The following is a 17,487-nucleotide window of genomic DNA, read 5'->3' on the forward strand; positions in this document are numbered from 1 at the left end:
CGAGCAGAAATGGTGGGGGCAGCCGCCGCAGGGCTGAGAGGGCCCAGTGGACCCAAGCAACACCTGGATCCTAGTCTGGTGGGATTTGGTTTGATGGGGGCGGTGTTTACCAAGGGAGTATTTTTTAATTGAGGTGAAACTCACATAACATAAAACTAAGCATATTAAAGTGAACAGCTCAGTGGCATTTGGTGTCCTCACCATGTTGTGCAACCACCGTCTGCATCTGGTTCCAGAACATTTTGTCCCCTGAAATGTTACCCACTAGGTAACCCCCTGACCCCAGGAACCACCAATGTGCCCCCGTGTCCATGCGCTCGCCGGTCTGCACACTTCCTACCAGCGACCCCCCATGACGGCTGAGTTTGCTGTCTCCTACCCCCCATGCAGCTGACCAGCGCCCACCCTTTGCGGTGGACAGCAGGAAATGTGGAGTCCATTCAGACGATTTGCTCACGGTGTAGGCCCGACACTGGTGGGCAGCAGAGGGAAACCCAGCGGGGCTGGGGCCAGGGTCACATGCAGGGCCCCCTGAGAGCGAGGGGCGGCAGAAGCCGCTCCTCCACCTGGTTGGGAGGGGGTGCTGGGCTACCAGAGAGGGTGATGCAGCGCCATGGAGCTGGCAGGGTGGGGGGCAGCGGAAACCTGAGGCAGGGCAGGTTTGGGGAGGAAACATGGAGGATGTAGCTCTGGGCAGGTAACTGTGACAGGAGGGCCACCCAAACCAAACCCCGGGGTGTCGGTGACCCAAGGACCAGCTCCCATGAGAGAGAGATGAGAAGAGAATCGATGCCCTTTGACAAGCTGACTTGGCACATATGAAGAGCATATGGGTCCCCAAAACATGAGGACAGCAGTTGTGAAGGAGTCTGTGAGTTATTTGCACAAGGTGCTGAGAGGTCGCCCCTGATGAGAACTTCCCGCCCCGTCATGTGAGACTTTGCTTGGAACTGTGGGTAGGCCTGCTGTCACAGGGCCGGTGGCTCCGCTGCGTCTGGATTGGGCCTTTCCAAGACACTCAGAAACTCTATCCCAGGAATCCAGCATCCCTGGCTGGGCCTGGTGTCTCAGGTGTAGTCGCCTGGAAGGAGGGGCCCTGGGGACCGGCCTGGGCCTGCATGTTAGTGGGAGGAAGAGGAGGTGGACATGGCGCTGGTGGAAAGGTGGGGGGATCCCAGGGGTCTTGGCAGCACCAGAGCACGGCATGAGGGGGAGGGCCATGTGGAGGCCAGACCGGTGGGAGAAGGTCGCTGTGACCTTGGCTGCAGGAGGGAGGAGCCAAGCTGTGGGTTCTGGAGGTGCTGAGTGGGGAGGCAGTGAAGGCTTTGTTCATAGGATTGCAGAGAAATAGGCAGGAACTGGAGACTGTGGCCAAGGAGGGTTTGTTTAAAGATGAGGGGCGGCGCCTTAGGGAACCAAGGGAGCTGACACAGTGGGGACAAAGGTGGACACTGGGAAGGTGGAGCTCCCAGGAGGGCCCCGAACAGGTCCAGTGGGGCTCCCCTTGGCCAGGAACACAGCCTTCATCCTGAGGGAGGGCTCCAACCTGACCACCGTTTGAGACGAGGCCACCAGACTGGGTGTTTCCGGAAGCCCTGTCAGCGGGGAGCTGAGAAGGTGGAGGGATAGAGGAAGCAGGCCGGGCCCCAGGAGCCAGGGGTGAAACCCGGCAGAAGCTGCCAAGGGAGGGGAGGAGTGGGGTTCACAAACCACACAGCATCTCGCTGGGTCCGGTCCCAGGGACTGCCAGGTGCATGTGCTGCCAAGGCCAGGGAGGAACAGTACAGACTGACCCTGAGGGGCAGTGAGCTGGGAGGGGTGGGGGCCTTGCAGGCTGCAGCCCTGGAGGCCAGACCTGGGGACCGTTCATGGAGGCTGGGGTCTAAGGGCCCAGCAGAGAGACCTCTGTGGGTACAGCAAGCAGAGGGAGGGTGTCGGAAGGCTAGGGTAGACCGTTGGCCCAGGGGAGCGGGGACAGGAATGGGTGCAGTGAGCACTGTTTGAGAAGCAGGCATGTGTGGATGGGGATGGAGGAAGTAGGAAGTGGGGGGAAGACATCGATGGGTGCAGCCCTGGGCAGGGGCATGTGCCAACACTCAGCTCTGGACCTGGAGTCCAGGACACTCGGGGGCCCTTGAGGACAGGGAGTGGGGACAGTCTGAGGGAGAAGCTTGGGGCTGCTTTGATTACAGTGATTGGCTAATGTCCCTCCCAGCCAGATGGGGCAGGTGGCCGGGGCAGCCCCTGAAGTCCTCACTGGAAGTGGACCTGCCCCCATCCTGGGTCTAGATGCAGTCTGGGGGGCAACAGAGGCCCCTTTCTGGTACCCACACCTGTATCATGGGTGGGACCACCTCTCCTCCCCCATGCTCTGGGCCTCTGGTCTAACTGAGGCTTGGGACGTGACCCTGTGTAGTGCCTTGGGGGCCCCTGCATCACACCAGGGTGTGTGGGTCTCCATGGCCCCACCCATCTCTGCCAGTAGGCATAGCGCCCCCAGAATTGGGTGGGGGCTAGGCCAGGGTCCCAGGGATGTGGGAGCCTCTTGAAGACCCTCCATCCCATTTGATTGTCTACTGGCCTTGACTGATGGGTATCTTGGCCTGCTGGGGGCTGTTCCTGGGGCCAGGTGTAAGGAGACTAGGCAGACCGTCCCCCAGGGCTTCTGTCTGTGGGGGTGAGGGCTGGATTCTAAACTAACCTGTCAGGGGTGACTGGGCTGCAAAGCTGGGTGGGGCAGGATGCCCCATGGCCTGTGCTGGGGACAGAGTATGGCCACGTGGCCACTTAGGCTTCTGGAACTAGCCAAGCAAAGTGCGGAAGTGTCTTACCATGGCCAAAGTAAAATGCTGCCCAAGTAGTGATTACCGTGAAAGCTGGAGATGATGTGCACAAAAGTCAGTCATGAGCAGCTCTCAGGTAGTCGGCAGGGCAGAGGCCCTCAGGGAACACGGACGCCGTGGACGAGTGCAGTACCTAACTTGAGGAGAGCACTGTGCCCAGTGGGGCGAATATGCCGCACAGGTTCTAATTCATAACACGGGGCAGAATGATGGAAACTGTCACAGTGCGAGTCGCCCACCGTTGTTGGCTGGGCCGAGCACAACATGACACGGAACAGCTTCAAGGACAGTATTCGATTTTCAGCTAATGAATACCATCTGGGCTCAGGGCTTTCAAGGAAACGTCTGTCTGGGGATTTTCCATGCCTCGAACCTGCCTCGGCCACAGGAGGAGGCCAGAGGCACCCATGGCAACCATGTCCAGCCGACCTGGGAGCTCAGGGTGAAGTAGAAGGCACTAGGGGACCCAGGGGATGGTCCGGATGCCTGGAATGCTCAGAGGGGTCTCTCGCACCCTCACTCTGGCTTGAGCCCTAAGGCTGCTGCCTGAGAGATGGGGGCACGTGTCAGAGGGTTCCCCATGCTCATCACCCTGGCTGCTTTGCTGCCCTCAGCGGGCCCTGGGCGGCTCCCTGACCTACCCCATGAAGGCGGTTCTCGACCTGATGCACAGGGACCCCCTGCCCCACAGCCACTCCTGGTTCACATCCTGGACAGCTCCCCAAGCCCCAGCCCCACTGCTCCTTGGGGACACACATCACTCTTGGGCGTGTGCCTCCGGGCTGGGATCTCTGGGCAGCACCCCTATCTTGTTAAATAGGGTCCCTGCCCCGGTGAACCAGCAGGTCTGGGCCCATCCATGGCCCAGGAGGATCCCTGCCCCTTGTCCAAGAGGTGAGACCCTGGAATTTACTTGCCCACCCAGGGCATCACCCCAGGACACTGCCTCTGGTCCCAACAGCTCCCCCACATGGCTGCACCCCGCCAAGGGACTTCTCCCCTCAGATCTCACCCTACAGACTCCCAGAGCCTCACTCACATGTCCCCCCAGCTCTGCCTGGACATTGAGAGGTTCTGGGATCACACCAGGGGCACCCCAGGTCTTGTTTCAAGGACGGAGCAGTGGAGAGGGCAGCTTCTACTCCATGTCACTCTGCTGCCACCCCTGGCCCAACTCTGGCTGCCTTTCCTTCTCACTGTCACATAGGGGGTCCTCCCTCCTCGGGGTCAGATGGGGGTCCTCCCTCCTCAGGGTCAGATGGGGGTCCTCCCTCCTTGGGGTCAGATGGGGGTCCTCCATCTCAGGATAGTCTAGCACCCCATGAGGAGGGAACCCTGGCAGAAGGAAGGAGCTTGCACCCCTCCCCACCAAGCACATTGCCCCTAAACATGGCCCACACCTCCGTCATCAAACATCCATGGAAGAGGCCCCCTCCATCCTTTGGGTTTCGAGTCACCTGTCCTGCTCTCCAATGGCATGGCTCCCATCCAGGGATGCTGCCCCCAGACTGCTCTGGGGGATCAGCCTCTTCGTACGCCCGGGCCCAGGTTCTGGTCAGGCCTCAGGGGTTTGTGTGGCAGGCATGCATACACGCGTGAGTGCACGTGAGTGCATGTGAACACCCCTGGGTCCCGTGGCCGGACTCAGGGAGCATCTGCGAGGGGCTTGTCTGGGGTCACAGGGACCTGACCAGATGGTCAGGGCTGGGAGATAGGATATGGGTAGGGGCCTCATGAGGAGATGCTTGCACATGGGTGTGCAACACGTGTGTAGAAATGCAAGTGGGCACGTGTAGGCAGGTAGACAGGTGTGTAAGGACAGGTGTGTGACCCAGGCATGCGTGCGCAGGGGGGACACGCACGTGCACACTCAGTGTCCCTGGGCCTCTCCCCCTCCTTGGGATGTTAGCTGGTAATAGGGAAGGCGTTTGGGGTGCAGTCGTGCTCTGGCCTCTCGGAGGAGCAGGGGAGAGGTGGTTCCAACTGGTGGAGCCTCTGTGCTTCGTCTGTGTTCTTGTCCTCGGGGACCCCCAGAGGAGACCAGCTCGGACCCTGGGCCTTGGGCGGGGGGTCTGGGGTGGCTGGGAGGGGCATGGCCCCCGTGGCTTCAGGAACTCCCTCACCCAGGAGCTGATGGGTGCCGCCCTCAGGGCCCTCCCATGGGGCAGTCATGAGATGCTTCCCGGAGGGGGCTCTGCAGGGCCAGAGTGGACCAGAGAGCTGACCCGAACACAACTGAAGCCTTATCGCCACTGCACGCCACTGCACGCCCACAGACTGACTTGGCGTTTGGTTTGTTAACTTCCTGCCCCCCTCTGTTATCTTGTTTGTTGGGTGGCTTGTCTTCTGTCCTGCTCTGTGTGTTGTGTAAGAAGCCAAACTGAATCACGTGGTGAAATGTCACTGAGTTTGGAATCCCGAACCCGCTTTATGGCTGTGATTAACTTTGCTTTACGATTGAATAAAGCTGACATTTGGAAAGACACAACTTGTGTGCGGGCCTTCACTGTGCTCACAACCCCCAGGCGGGAGGCCCCTCCGTCCTCCAGATGTCCAGGGGCCACCATGTTCTGCCCCTGCCCTCAAAAGACACAGGCCTGGCTCCACTGTCCCAGATGCTGGGGACTAGCATGTGTTTGTTTGACGCAAAGGGCATTCAAAAATGCTGCCATCCAGCACCTGTCATTTTACCAAGCCAACAAGGCTCTGGCACCAGTCAGTGGAGGGGACGCACTCTGGGCTGAAGGACGCCTCCTTGAAATGGCACACGTTTAAACTCAGCTTTCCGGAAATGCACTGCATTGCACAGGCCAGCAAAGTCAGGGCCATCCCCCTGGTGGGGAGGGAGCCGACTCAGCTCCGACAGGGGCCCTCCTCGCGCCCCCCGTGGCCTGGGCTCCGTGCGTGGAGCAGCTTCCTGCTCCGCCAACGCTCGGGGCGAGGGGCTCGCTCCCCTCCCTGTGTCTCGTGGATTCCCCCACTGCCTGCCCAGAGTACGAGGTTGCTGAATGTCCAGAGTGTGATGGAAGCTCAGGGAAGCGGTCAGACCCCGGGACCAGGGAGAGGAAGGGCCGCGCCCTGTTCCTGGAGAAGGTGGAAAGCAGGAAGGCGCTCCTGGCGTCCAGCCCGGGGCAGCCTGTGTGGGTGAGATCAGCCTGGCCTGGCCAGCCAGGGAGGTTGGCGGCAGGTCAAGACCGCTCCAGTCCTGATGAGGCCCAAGAAAGCAAAGCCTGTAGTCTAAAGCTTTTTCTCTGTGGGGCTGATACAGTCTGCCTCGCCCCTCCCAGTGCCCCTGAGACAAGCGGGACAAGCGGGAGACAGGAAGGCCACAGGGGCAGACGTGTCTGGAAATGAACTGAGTGGGACGGGGGGTGGATCGCCCAGGATGGGGCCAGAGAGTGCTCCAGGTGCACACTCCTGTGTGTGTGTGCGCTTGTGCGGGTAACGTGGGACTGGAGTGTGTGACTGTGTACGTGTTACCGAACACAAGTGTGACCAGCATGTGTGCATGCACAAGCATGTGGAGCCCAGAGGAGGAAGGAGAGCAGGGGAGTGCACGTGGCCCAGGCTCCTGCCCTCTGGGGATGGGCTGTGCCCAGAGGCCAGGGAGACCCCAGCCCTCCTTCCCACTAATGCTTGTGGGAAAGAAGCCTCTGTTAACTCCTGTGACAAAAACCCTGAACCCTTTCCCCAAGGTCACAGGGATTTGAACGCAGGCCAAAGGCTGTGCCACACCCCTGAAGTGGGCCGGGTGGGGGTTGGCGCAGTCCTCTCTCCAAGGAGCCCCTCCCTCTGCAGATCTCCAAAGCCCCCAGGGGGATGCTCCTGCAGCCAGGCTCAGGGCATCCCGTGCACCCAAGGCCCCAGAAGGACCCACAGCAACAGACACTGCAGGGGGCTGGGGAGCAGAGGACCACAGGCCCCATGTCCTGTGATGGATGGGGGTCCCCTCCTACCCAACATAGGGCTGTGGTCCTGTAATGCACCCCCTAACTCCGACCCAATATAGGGCTGTGGAAGGGAAAGCAAGGAGGCAGAGGGAGAGCTCACGGAGGGCACCTGCCCTTTTTCTGGGAAACCAACTCCAAGGACTGATTTGGTGATAGCGACAAATAGATGTGCTGTGACAAGTAAGCTTGCCTGCCCTGTTCCAGGCTCCCCTTCAGTCCACAGACCAGCCTGCGTGGCTGGGGAGGGGGCCACCCAGAGGTGGGGCAGGAAGCTGGGGCAACCGTGAGCCTCTTAGACCCCACACTCACATCCTCCCACTCGGCTCTGCGGGCTCGCCAGGGGGACGTGGCTGGATGCCTTCCCTTCCCCTCCCCGCTCCTGCGCACAGACCGAGGCCGGGGCCTGCAGAGACCCCGCGTGGAGGGTCCGCCCCTCAGAGCCGGCCCAGGCAGGGCGGGCCACGCGCCTTTGTCTCCCGCACCTGGCGGGGCTCGGGTTTCCTTATGCAAAGCTAAGCTTCCCACCCACCCGCACCCTCCCACCCTCCCAGGACAAGCACGGTCCCCAGGGTGAGGCCACCACAAAGCGCCCTGCCCGCGTTGTCAGCTGGAAAACCGAGAAGAGGCGGGGCTGAGGGGTCGCAGACAGGTGCGCGGACTCCAGAGGCCCTGGTGCAAGCGCGCTTGCAGAGGGAGTGGGCTGGGGCTGCCTCAGTCCCCTCCTCCTCTCGACTGGACCCAGCTGGTCAGCAGGAGTGAGGTCCGCTATCCTCACAAAGGTGCCTGTGGCCAAGTAGCCAGGGCAAACTGACCTCCCCTGGCAGGCGGCCTCTGGCCCTCTTACCCCCACAGGTCTGCTACCCCGCCCCCAGATTCCAGAGCAGATCCGCGGGGAAAGGGTTAAGCCCGCCTGGGTGGCACCTTTGTTTGCAAGAGATCTGCACCTGCTCTTGAATTAACCCAGACAAACGAAGGTGAGATTGCACAGTCCCACCAGAAAAAGGATCCGCCCTCCTGTCTGTCTCACAAGGCCTTTCCTGGGCAGAGACCCCCCCACCGAGGGGACCAGAGCCCACCCCCACCCCCTTCCAGCCTGCAGCAGAAGGCAGGTGTCTGCTCACATCAGAGAAGTTTAAAGTTCTGTATTTGGGTTCCACTGGCAAGCAAGCAGCCTCAGCACTGTGCCCCACACCCTCCCCCCTGGGAGCTGCTGTCCAGGCCTGTACCCCAAAAGCTGAGACCCCCCCCACCCCAGGCTCTGTTCCCCCTTTGCTGTCTGGGAGTGATCAGAGCTACCTCTCAGGGTGAAAGCCCTCCAAGCATCAGCCACACACCAGAGACTGTTTGGGGCTCGGGCATTTCTTCTGACACCCCACAGGCCATCAGCGCCCTTCTCCCCTGCAGCCTTTCCAGGGCAGACACCTCTGACCCCACCCATTCTGCCACAGGGTGGCCACAGTTGCCCACCACCCGCCAGCCCAGCCTGCCCACCTGCTGTGGACCCATGGCGCCTTCCCCAGGGCAAGGGGGGCCCCACAGTTCTCCACTCACCGCACCCCAAACGCTTGTGTCCTGCAGGCCTCTGCTCAGCCCAGAGCCCTCCAGGGCTGCCTCCTCCACCCCCCCATCCCTGGCCCATGTGTTTCTCACCAGCTGCCCACCCCCCACCCCCAGGGAATAAATGGCTCTCTTGGCCTCAGAGGGTGTGTGGACACAAAGCTACGGGTCTGGACACATTCCCTGAGTCCCCTCTACAGGCACCCTGAGCTTAGAAGGGGGACATGGCAGGCCCCTCAGCCCAGGCTTGGGCACGTACCATTACCCTGTGGGCACAGACCACAATGACCCCGAGGCCCTCCTTTCTGACCTGGGGACACATCCCACACAGGACCACACGCGGAGGACATGGGATGCATTCAGGAAGCACTCCCACTGGTAGATTATTCACATCTCTTCCCAGCTCAGTGTTCACTGGCTGGACCCTGGCAGCTTGAGATCTGTGGTGGGTGTTTACGCGTGGAGGGGACAAATGCCACAGCCAGGTGCCCCCCCACCCCCGGGCCATCTGTTAAACATTCACTAGCTCACCATGGCCTGGGACCATCCCATTCCCTGGGGATGGAGGTGGAAGACCCTCCAGTCCCTGCCCAGGAAGGTGTGGAGGGGTGTGAGGGTGCTGGTCTCGTGACCCAAAAGCCCCTGGGCAGCCTGGGCCCCTCAGCAGGGCAGCCGGAGCCGTGGACAGAGGCCTTGGGGCCTGGCTCTCCACAGGGCCCTGGGATGGTCAGAGGCTGTAGGCAACACACCTGCCTTGGGAGGTGGGGTCACGGGGTGGGGCCCTCCCAGGCCTCCGGCACATTGGACGTTAAAACCCTCTGAAGCCGCAGGTATGTTGGTCTGGGCTCAGGTTGGAGCAGGCCCTGGGGGAGCTGCTGGAGGGGAGTGTGACTGTGGTCAGGCAGCCCACTCAGCCCCTCCACACCACTCCCTCCTGGCCTGGAGGGAACCTGGTAAAAAAAACCCACACACACCCCCAGAGGGGACACTAGTGAGGCTTGGGTTTGAGCCAGGGCCAGTGTCAGCCACGGACCCGGCCCCCAGCCTCCCTGTGTCCTCTTCCCCACGCCTGGGGGTCATTTGACCCCTCCTCAACAGGACCCTGTCGTCCCCAAGTCCTTCTCGTGGGGCCGGTCTCTGTGGGGCTTCACCCCTGCCACCGAATCCCATACTCTGCCCCTGAGCGCTGTTTCTTGGAGGCCAGCACAAACGTGGGCCTCGGACGCTGATACTTTCTCCAGCGCACTCTGTGTGACCACATTCTGGGCACCTGTTTGCAGGATGCTGGGAAGAGTTGGCACCCATCTTGTGGGGGACCCAGGAAGCCCTGCAGACACCACCCGCCCCAAGACCATGAGAAGTTCTCAGAGATGCCCGGGGTGTGATGATAGCTCCAGGGCCCCAGTGTTACAGGCCTGCTTGTGTAGGGACCTTCCCTCCCCCAAGGCCGCCTCGCCTGCTGGGGTGCCACAGAGTGACATCCTGCGAGGCAGGCACAGCCCATCTCAGATGTTGTTATCGGTGTTGACCGGACGTGAGGAATGGGTTTATGAAGGGAAGTGACTGATCTGTTCTGGTTTTCAGAGTGGGATGGGGAGGTAGGGAGAGGGCAGGAGAAGGCCTGAGAAGGGTCTGTGCAGGGAGAGGGCAAGCCTGGTCTTGGGATTTCCCAGTGAGCCGATGTTCAATTGTGCTATTACATTAGGGATCTGTTTCTTAGGAGAGAGAGAAAACATCGGTGTCTTCCCAACAACTAGCTTTTCATAGGCACCAAGTAAGGGAACTCACAACAAAGATGTGCAAATTAATGAAGCTGTTCTTTTCCGGGGAAACCAAACACAGAATCTACATTCCAGGACACTTCCCTCTCCCCAGACCAATGACCCACTGGGTCAAACTCCAAAAAACTCTGCGCTTGCCCAAACAGACGCAGGAATCCCCGGCCTAGCCTTTTGAGCCATTTCATGGATATACAGACATTGTGAGTGTCCCCCAGGTTCCTGCTGCTGACCCTGGCACAGACCTGACAGGTTAGAGGGAAAGCCCATTGTTCTGTCCCTGGGGGGACCCAAGAGGCAGGTTTCTGCAGAAACAGCTAAAGCCCACCCAGGGTTACTCAAGCAGGGCAGGGAGTGAGACATTCAAGTGCAAGGCCGGTTGTCCCCTGGCTGCCTTCCCACCACTGCCCCGGAGCAGAGACTCTGACTCTAACGCAGAAGTTCGCTGCCAGGAGTGGCCAGCTTGACACTGGGGTCTACTGAGGCCCTGGGCTCAGGGGGAGGACACCGTGTGTTGCCCGTTCCCAGCCTTTCCCTCTCACGGCCTCGCTGAGCAGCACAGCAGATGACATCTGTGCACACAGGGGCATCATGCTCACGGTCACCCCCTTTGGGGAGGGCATACCAGGAACCAAAGACAGGAGACCCAGGCCCACCAGCAGGGACCCTGCAGACAGACCGGGACACCCACCAGTGCACTGTGGACAGACTACACACAGTCAACTTGCCAAGCCAGCCCTTATGGAGTGCTCTCTCTGCCCCCCATCATATGCTGTGGGGTGCCTCAGGATGCCTCCTTGCAGGCACCTTACAGATGCTCCTGATCTAGTGATGTGAACAGACCACCTTCCCCGAGGGCCAAAGAGCCTGCGTTCCTCGCAACACGAGAGCTTGCTTGCCTCGTGTCCACCTTTATAGCTATTGCTGCTTCGCTTTTTCAGTGTTGCAAGTGTGTCACCCGTCACCTCCAGTGAAGCCAGGGCCTACCCAGGCCCCCTTCCAGCAGGTGCACAGTCCCCACTGCCCAGGGCTCTCAGCTGTCTCCTGGGGGGTGGGCACCCTCAAAATGATAACAGACACTCAGCAGGGTAGCTTGGCCTGCTCCCCAAGGCCAGAAGCTCCTTCCCTACCCAGTCTGGCTTCCCTGCTCCCTGAGGTACCCCTCCCCCAGTACTCCTCTTACACAGGGTCCCCTGCCCTAGGCTCTGCTTCCAGAAAATGGACCTGTGTCTGGTTTTTGCCTTCCTGACAAATAGTGAATCTGAACTTTTCTCAAGTCTGATTGCTCATGGATTTGCTCATTGGCTCACCGGGCCATAGCCCATACTCATCCTTCCACAGAGTTTCTTGTGTTTTTCTTGACAATTTATGAGTTCTGAACTCTGATTTAAATTTGATACAGTAAGTGTGACTATAAGGAAATATGGGGGAAAATACATTTACTCTGTTTCTCCAGAGTCTGTATGAGAGGAAAGCTTAAAAAAAATCATTAATATCCTCAAAGAGATAAGAGAAAATATTGTGACCACAGTAAAAGATCAGAGTGCTATAGAAACAAATATTCAGAGAACCAAAATGAATTCTTGGAAATTAATATTACAGAATAAGTGAAAAGCTCAATAAGGGAGTTGGAACACAGAATTAAAGCATTTCCTTGAGAGTAAAGCCAGAAGATCAGGAAAAGGAATTAGGAAAGGTCATTAGAGACCAGTCTGAGGTCCAGGATCCCAATATTTACCACAGAAAGAGGGAACAGAAAAAACAGAGGGAAGAAAGAATTTAAAATTAATAATTCAAGAAAATTTCTTGGAACCGAAGGACAGGAATTCCCAGACCAAAAGAGTCACTGGGCACTTAGCAAAAGGGCCTGGAAATGAATCCATACAAAGTTCATTTTCATGAACTGTCAGAACACTGAGGACAAAAAGAAGCCCCTAAACACTTCCAGCAAGGAAAAAAAAAGTGGTTTTCATACCACAGATCAGGAGTTAAAACAGCACCACATTTACCCACAGCAGCATCAGAAACTGAGAGATACTGGGATAATGTACTCACAGTTTGGAGGAAAAATGGAGTTCTGTACCCAACCAGACTATCATGTAAGTGACAGTGGATTAAAGGTATTTTTTTTTTAATTTATTTGTTTGACACAGAGAGAGAGAGGCAGCGAGAGAGGGAACACAAGCTGGGGGAGTGGGAGAGGGAGAAGCAGGCCTCCCGCTGAGCAGGGAGCCCAATGCGGGGCTCGATCCCAGGACCCTGGGATCAGGACCTGAGCCGAAGGCAGCCGCTTAACCGACTGAGCCACCCAGGTGCCCCTGGATTAAAGGTATTTTAAAGTCATGTGTCTGCCATGTATCCTTTTTCAGAAAGCTACTGAAGGACATACTCCACCAGAACAAGGACTAATTAAGAAAGAGGAAGACATGAGATCCAGGAAAATCCAACCCAGGGGAGAAGCAAAGGGAATCTTCAGGATGAAGACATTTTGAAATGCCAGCCCTGCCACAAACACAGGAGGACTGACCAGTACTGGAGCAGGGCATTAGCTCCTGGAGGTACCCCCTCAGAAATACCCCCATGTGTTTGAATTTAAGCCACTGGCAAGAATCTGAGGATGAATTAGTAATGAGTTCAGAGAAAACTCAGCAAGCACGAAAAAAGAAAGGCGATTATTAACTCCAGGGAAAACAACACGTGTGTGGGTTGGAACAATAACTATGGCATGCCATTGGCCTGGCATGAATACAAATCTAACCCCTGGATACAGAGCTAACTAAAATTATGACATAACTCTGTTGAAAATATAGGGGATGCAAGTGTGTGTGGGAGTGGGGAGAGGTGGAAGAAGCAAATGCTGTCTTCCATAGAATGAATTCAGTAGTATTAATACCTAAAACTGAAACATCAAGAAGCTGTTGTTTAATCATGTTGTTACACAGATGCAGGTAAATAGCACAAGAATTGTCTGGAATATGGAAATGATTGTCTTCTGGGATTGCATAGGGGGTGACTTGTCCAAGCCTTATAGGAATGTCTGATTCATACTACATACAAATATAACTTTGATCAAAAATGAAATAAAAATTCAGTTGATATACCCTCCCCTCCCTGGTAAAGCCTGGGAATCGCTTCAGTAATGTTTGAATGACCTGTAATTAAAGCTAGCTAAAACTCGGCTGTGAACTTATCTGCTATCCTATAATGACTGTCACACTCTCCACCTCCTCCTTTGATAGACAGCAGGGACAACATCCATTTCCCATGATGAGGTCCCACATAGTCTAGCACCCTGACCCTGAGTCCACCTTCCTGGGCAGGCACAGTTCTCCACCACATTCTGACCATTTTGCCATGTGACCACTCAGGGCCTAGCCCCACTGTGGAGCTGTCCTGTGTTTCAGGCCATGTCTTGTTTCTTTTGTGTCCCCACATTACCACGACACCCTGGGCTCCAAATCTCGGCAGGGTTCAATTTCAGCTTTGATGGAGGAAGCTGGCCCTACTCCAGCCAATCACGAATTCCATTCCTTTAGGGTAGGGCACGGTATACATGTGTCTTGTGAAACGGAATAAATTTGGTTTCCCTGCGAGTGCTTTCTGGCCATTGTCATGTCTAGGGAATGTGAAGGATCTCAGTCTTGCTCCCTCCCTCCTTGGGCCCTCAGGATTCTGGCTGTCATCTTCAGAGATGGCTGGGTCATAAGTGAACAATTTAGGGACTTAATCATCCTTCCCCAGAGGACGCTCAAAAACCCATACCTATCACAGAGGTCCAAGACCCCCATTCTGCCGGGGAGCCCATGGGTCACCATGTGGCCTTTTCATGCAGCCAGTTGGAAATCTGCTGGATTTCCAGCAGGTCACTGTGCTGTGGGATCTCAGGCTGCCTGCCTGGCCGGCACAGACTCACCGGCCCCCTCCAGCTTTCCCAGATATTTTCCAACACTCCCAAAGCTGTGTCTTGGGCACAATCCCTCCCCATCCCCCAACAAATAGCAGAAACACCACCAGCTTTCCGTAAGACCCCTCCAGCTGAAGCAGCCCCTTCCAAAGGCCCCCACTGTCTCCCACAGGTTCACGGACTGGGGACCTCCCCATGGCCCCCAATGCCTCCGTGCCGCTGACCACACCAGGACATCCCGGAGACCATGGGCTGGACCACAGCTCAGAAAGAAAAACCACAGAGCTGGCGGGGGCTTTCAGGCCAGCCCCGATCAGAAGCGGTGAGGTCACCATAGACCCCACGAGACAAACTTCTCCCGGGTGCTTTCCCGGAAGCCTCAGTCCTACCTGGTCCCTGGGAGGACAGCAGGGTGGCCGTGTGGCGTCGGCAGGCGAGGCTCCCCGGGGCTGCCTTATCGTGGCCTGGCTGGGCGGAATGCGGTGGAAACCTTTGCCTGGTACAACCGGCCTCTGCAACACAGCCCAGGAATTTTGCGTTGAATAATTTTTAACTTCTGCTCTGAGAGAAAACCAGGGTTGTATATAGTGTCTGTCTACATAGGAATGCCAAGCGGCTTTCACTTAAAAATAAATACCTCAATAATCACAAGGAAACCTGCTTTGGGGAAAAAGAAAGAAACGAACAGAAAAAAGAACAGAAAAAGAAAGCAGTCATGGGGGCTTAGGGACCTCGCTGGCCATCAAGCTGGGCTGCAGGCCAGGTCTTACCGCCCCTGCTGGAATGGAGTGGACGGCGGGCATCTCAGGTGGGGGACTGACTCCCGGGGTGTGGGCAGAAACCCTTCCTGACACTTCTCTGGGTACAAAGCCGGCGTGGCGACCACTCCCCCACCTGCCAGCCCCCCACCTCCCTTGCCCTGTAACCCTACGCCCACTACTGCGATTTCTCTTAACAGCCTCATATTACAGAAACCTCTGCGACCTGCAGACCCTGCCTTCCACGCTCCTGGCGGTTAGGTCTGTACTCATCCAAGGCTTGGACCTGTAATCCTGTGGCTGGACGAGACAGAGTCCACACAGAACTCTTGGGGGCCTGTGGACGATGGGAGAGGGGACAGCCTGGCTGGCCCTGTGCAGAGTAACCATTATATAGTGAGCCAGGAAACTCATAGCCTGAAACCAAAGTTTTCCTTGAAAAGACCTCAACTTTCTCTAGCTCTGGGACAGGCATCACTGACCTGTCAGTGTCCCAGGAGAGGCCTATAGACCCGCGTGGGAGGGCTCCAGGCGGCCATGGGAGGGGGTATCACCATCCACTGCAGAGGACAAGCGTCCAGGTGGCCCAGCGCTGTTCTGCCGAGTGGGTCACGGGCTCAACTCCCCGAGAATCGCCATAGGGAACCCTGTGTGTTGGAGGGACTGAGCTTGGGAGGGGCTTTTGTCCAGCATCTGGAGGCGGGGCCAAGCAGAGGGTCCTGGGCGGGTGGGTCAGGAGGGGTTGACTCCCACCACCCTCCCCACCCAGGCTCCCCCGCCTCTTCATAAAGCATTGTGTGATCCTGAGCACCCCAGGCCCACTCAGGGACAGCAGAAGGCTCTCTTTGCAATGATCCAGCTAGGGGGATCAGGGCCACTACAGGCCCTCTGTCCAAGCAGGGAGGATACTCTTCCAGGCCTATGCTGGGCATAAACCTCAGGAGCATGCATGGAGGGCAGGGGCTCCCCTCAGGACCCACCCTCTTTCACAGTGGATGCCAAGGCGTAAGGAATAGGGGACACAGCAAGCTCAGGCAGGGCCGCAGGCCAGGACCCCCGACAGTTGAAGGGCCACCTGTCGGGGCATGGGCTTGGGCTGCAGGTAGCGGGGCTCCTTGGACGAGAGGGCCCTAGTCCTTCTCACCTTGGGTGAGGGGAGCAGGTCATGCGCCCACCGCAGCGCCACTCCCTGCAGACCACATGGTTGCTTTGGGCATGGGCGTCGTTAGCCCCTTGTGCACGGAGCTGGCTGACCCTTCTTCCATTTGTCCAGCCTGCATCAGGTTTCAAGATGCATCGATTAGCCCCTGAGCTCCCAGAAATGCTCCTAATCCAGGGTGCTGCCCTCTGCGGGTTGCCGGCCCCCATGCTGGGATGCCTGCAGCTTCCCCAACGGCGCCGTGGGGATGCCCCGTCCCCGCCGGCCACATCCCAGCCAGGCTGCCATGTCTACACCTGCCCACCTCCCCCGTACTCTCGTCCACATCCGCCCGCTCACTGGTGCCCCTTGTTGGACAGTCTGATGGTGAACCCTTGTGATTCACGTCACATGTCTCCAACGGCTAATGTGCTTGAACGTGCTCCCTCGTGAGCCTTCAGGCTCAGGGCCTTCCCCTCTGGGACAGGCTCATTCATACCCTTTGCTCCTTTTCTCACTTTTTGGGTGGGATTTCTTTTTCCCGCTAAATTGCCGAACTCCTTGGATCTCCCAGATAACGGTCCCTATGGATTGCTCAACAAACTCAGGTTCTGTCCTGTCTGAATGCCTGACTTTGATATAATCAAATGCATCCATTGTTGGCCTGATGGTTTGAACGCCTGAGGTTTTTTTCGGGTCTGCCTCCCCGGCCCTCCTAGGCCACTGGGCATCAGCAAGTCAATGCTGGCTGGTACTCACCTATCTTGCACGTGCTATGGGGGGATCCAGCTCTGTTTTGCTCTATATCATGATCCTGTCACCCTGACCCCATCCCGGCTGACTTGTCCTGGGCTCTGCTGCTCCCTCCAGTCTGTGTCTCACTTTGCCCAAACCACCTGGTTTGTAAAACTGTCACTTTGCCATATACCCGTAGCACCCAGAAGAGCTGGCTCCCCTCTTCCCTCTGTTTGTGATGTCTACTTAGTTATCCGTGCCTTTTCCTCTCACATATTTTAGAGTAAATTTACCTAGTTCCTGAAAAATCTCCGACTGTAATTTTGCATAGGATTGCCCGGACTTTGCAGATCCGTGCGAAGAACGGGGATTTGTATAATGCTCACTTCCCCACCCACGAGCACAGAGTGCCTCTCACTGATTCAGACCAGCATCCGTAGGCTTTGCTTGAGCCTCTCGGTTCTCTCCATAGATGTTGTGTATCCTCTTGCTTCAGTTAGCTCCTGGATATTTTATCATTTTCCTTGCTGTTGTGAATTCTTTTTTTTCTTCTAATTGGTTAATGCTGGTATACAGAATACTACTGATTTTTTTCATTGTTAAAAATGAGGTGAGGGGCGCCTGGGTGGCTCAGTTGGCTAAGTGACCGACTTTTAATTTCAGCTCAGGACTCGATCTCAGGGTCGTGAGTTCAGACCCCACGATGGGCTCCACACTGGGCATGGAGCCTACCTAAAAGAAAATTTTATGTTATGTAAAATTCACCTCTTTTTGTTTTTTTTTAAGTAAGCTCCACACCCAACATGGGTCTTGAACTCATGACC

This window comes from Mirounga angustirostris, unplaced genomic scaffold, assembly GCF_029215605.1.
Source record: "Mirounga angustirostris isolate CCGP_5_RB_7025 unplaced genomic scaffold, mMirAng1.0.hap1 SCAF_4, whole genome shotgun sequence".
NCBI classification, from domain to species: domain Eukaryota; kingdom Metazoa; phylum Chordata; class Mammalia; order Carnivora; family Phocidae; genus Mirounga; species Mirounga angustirostris.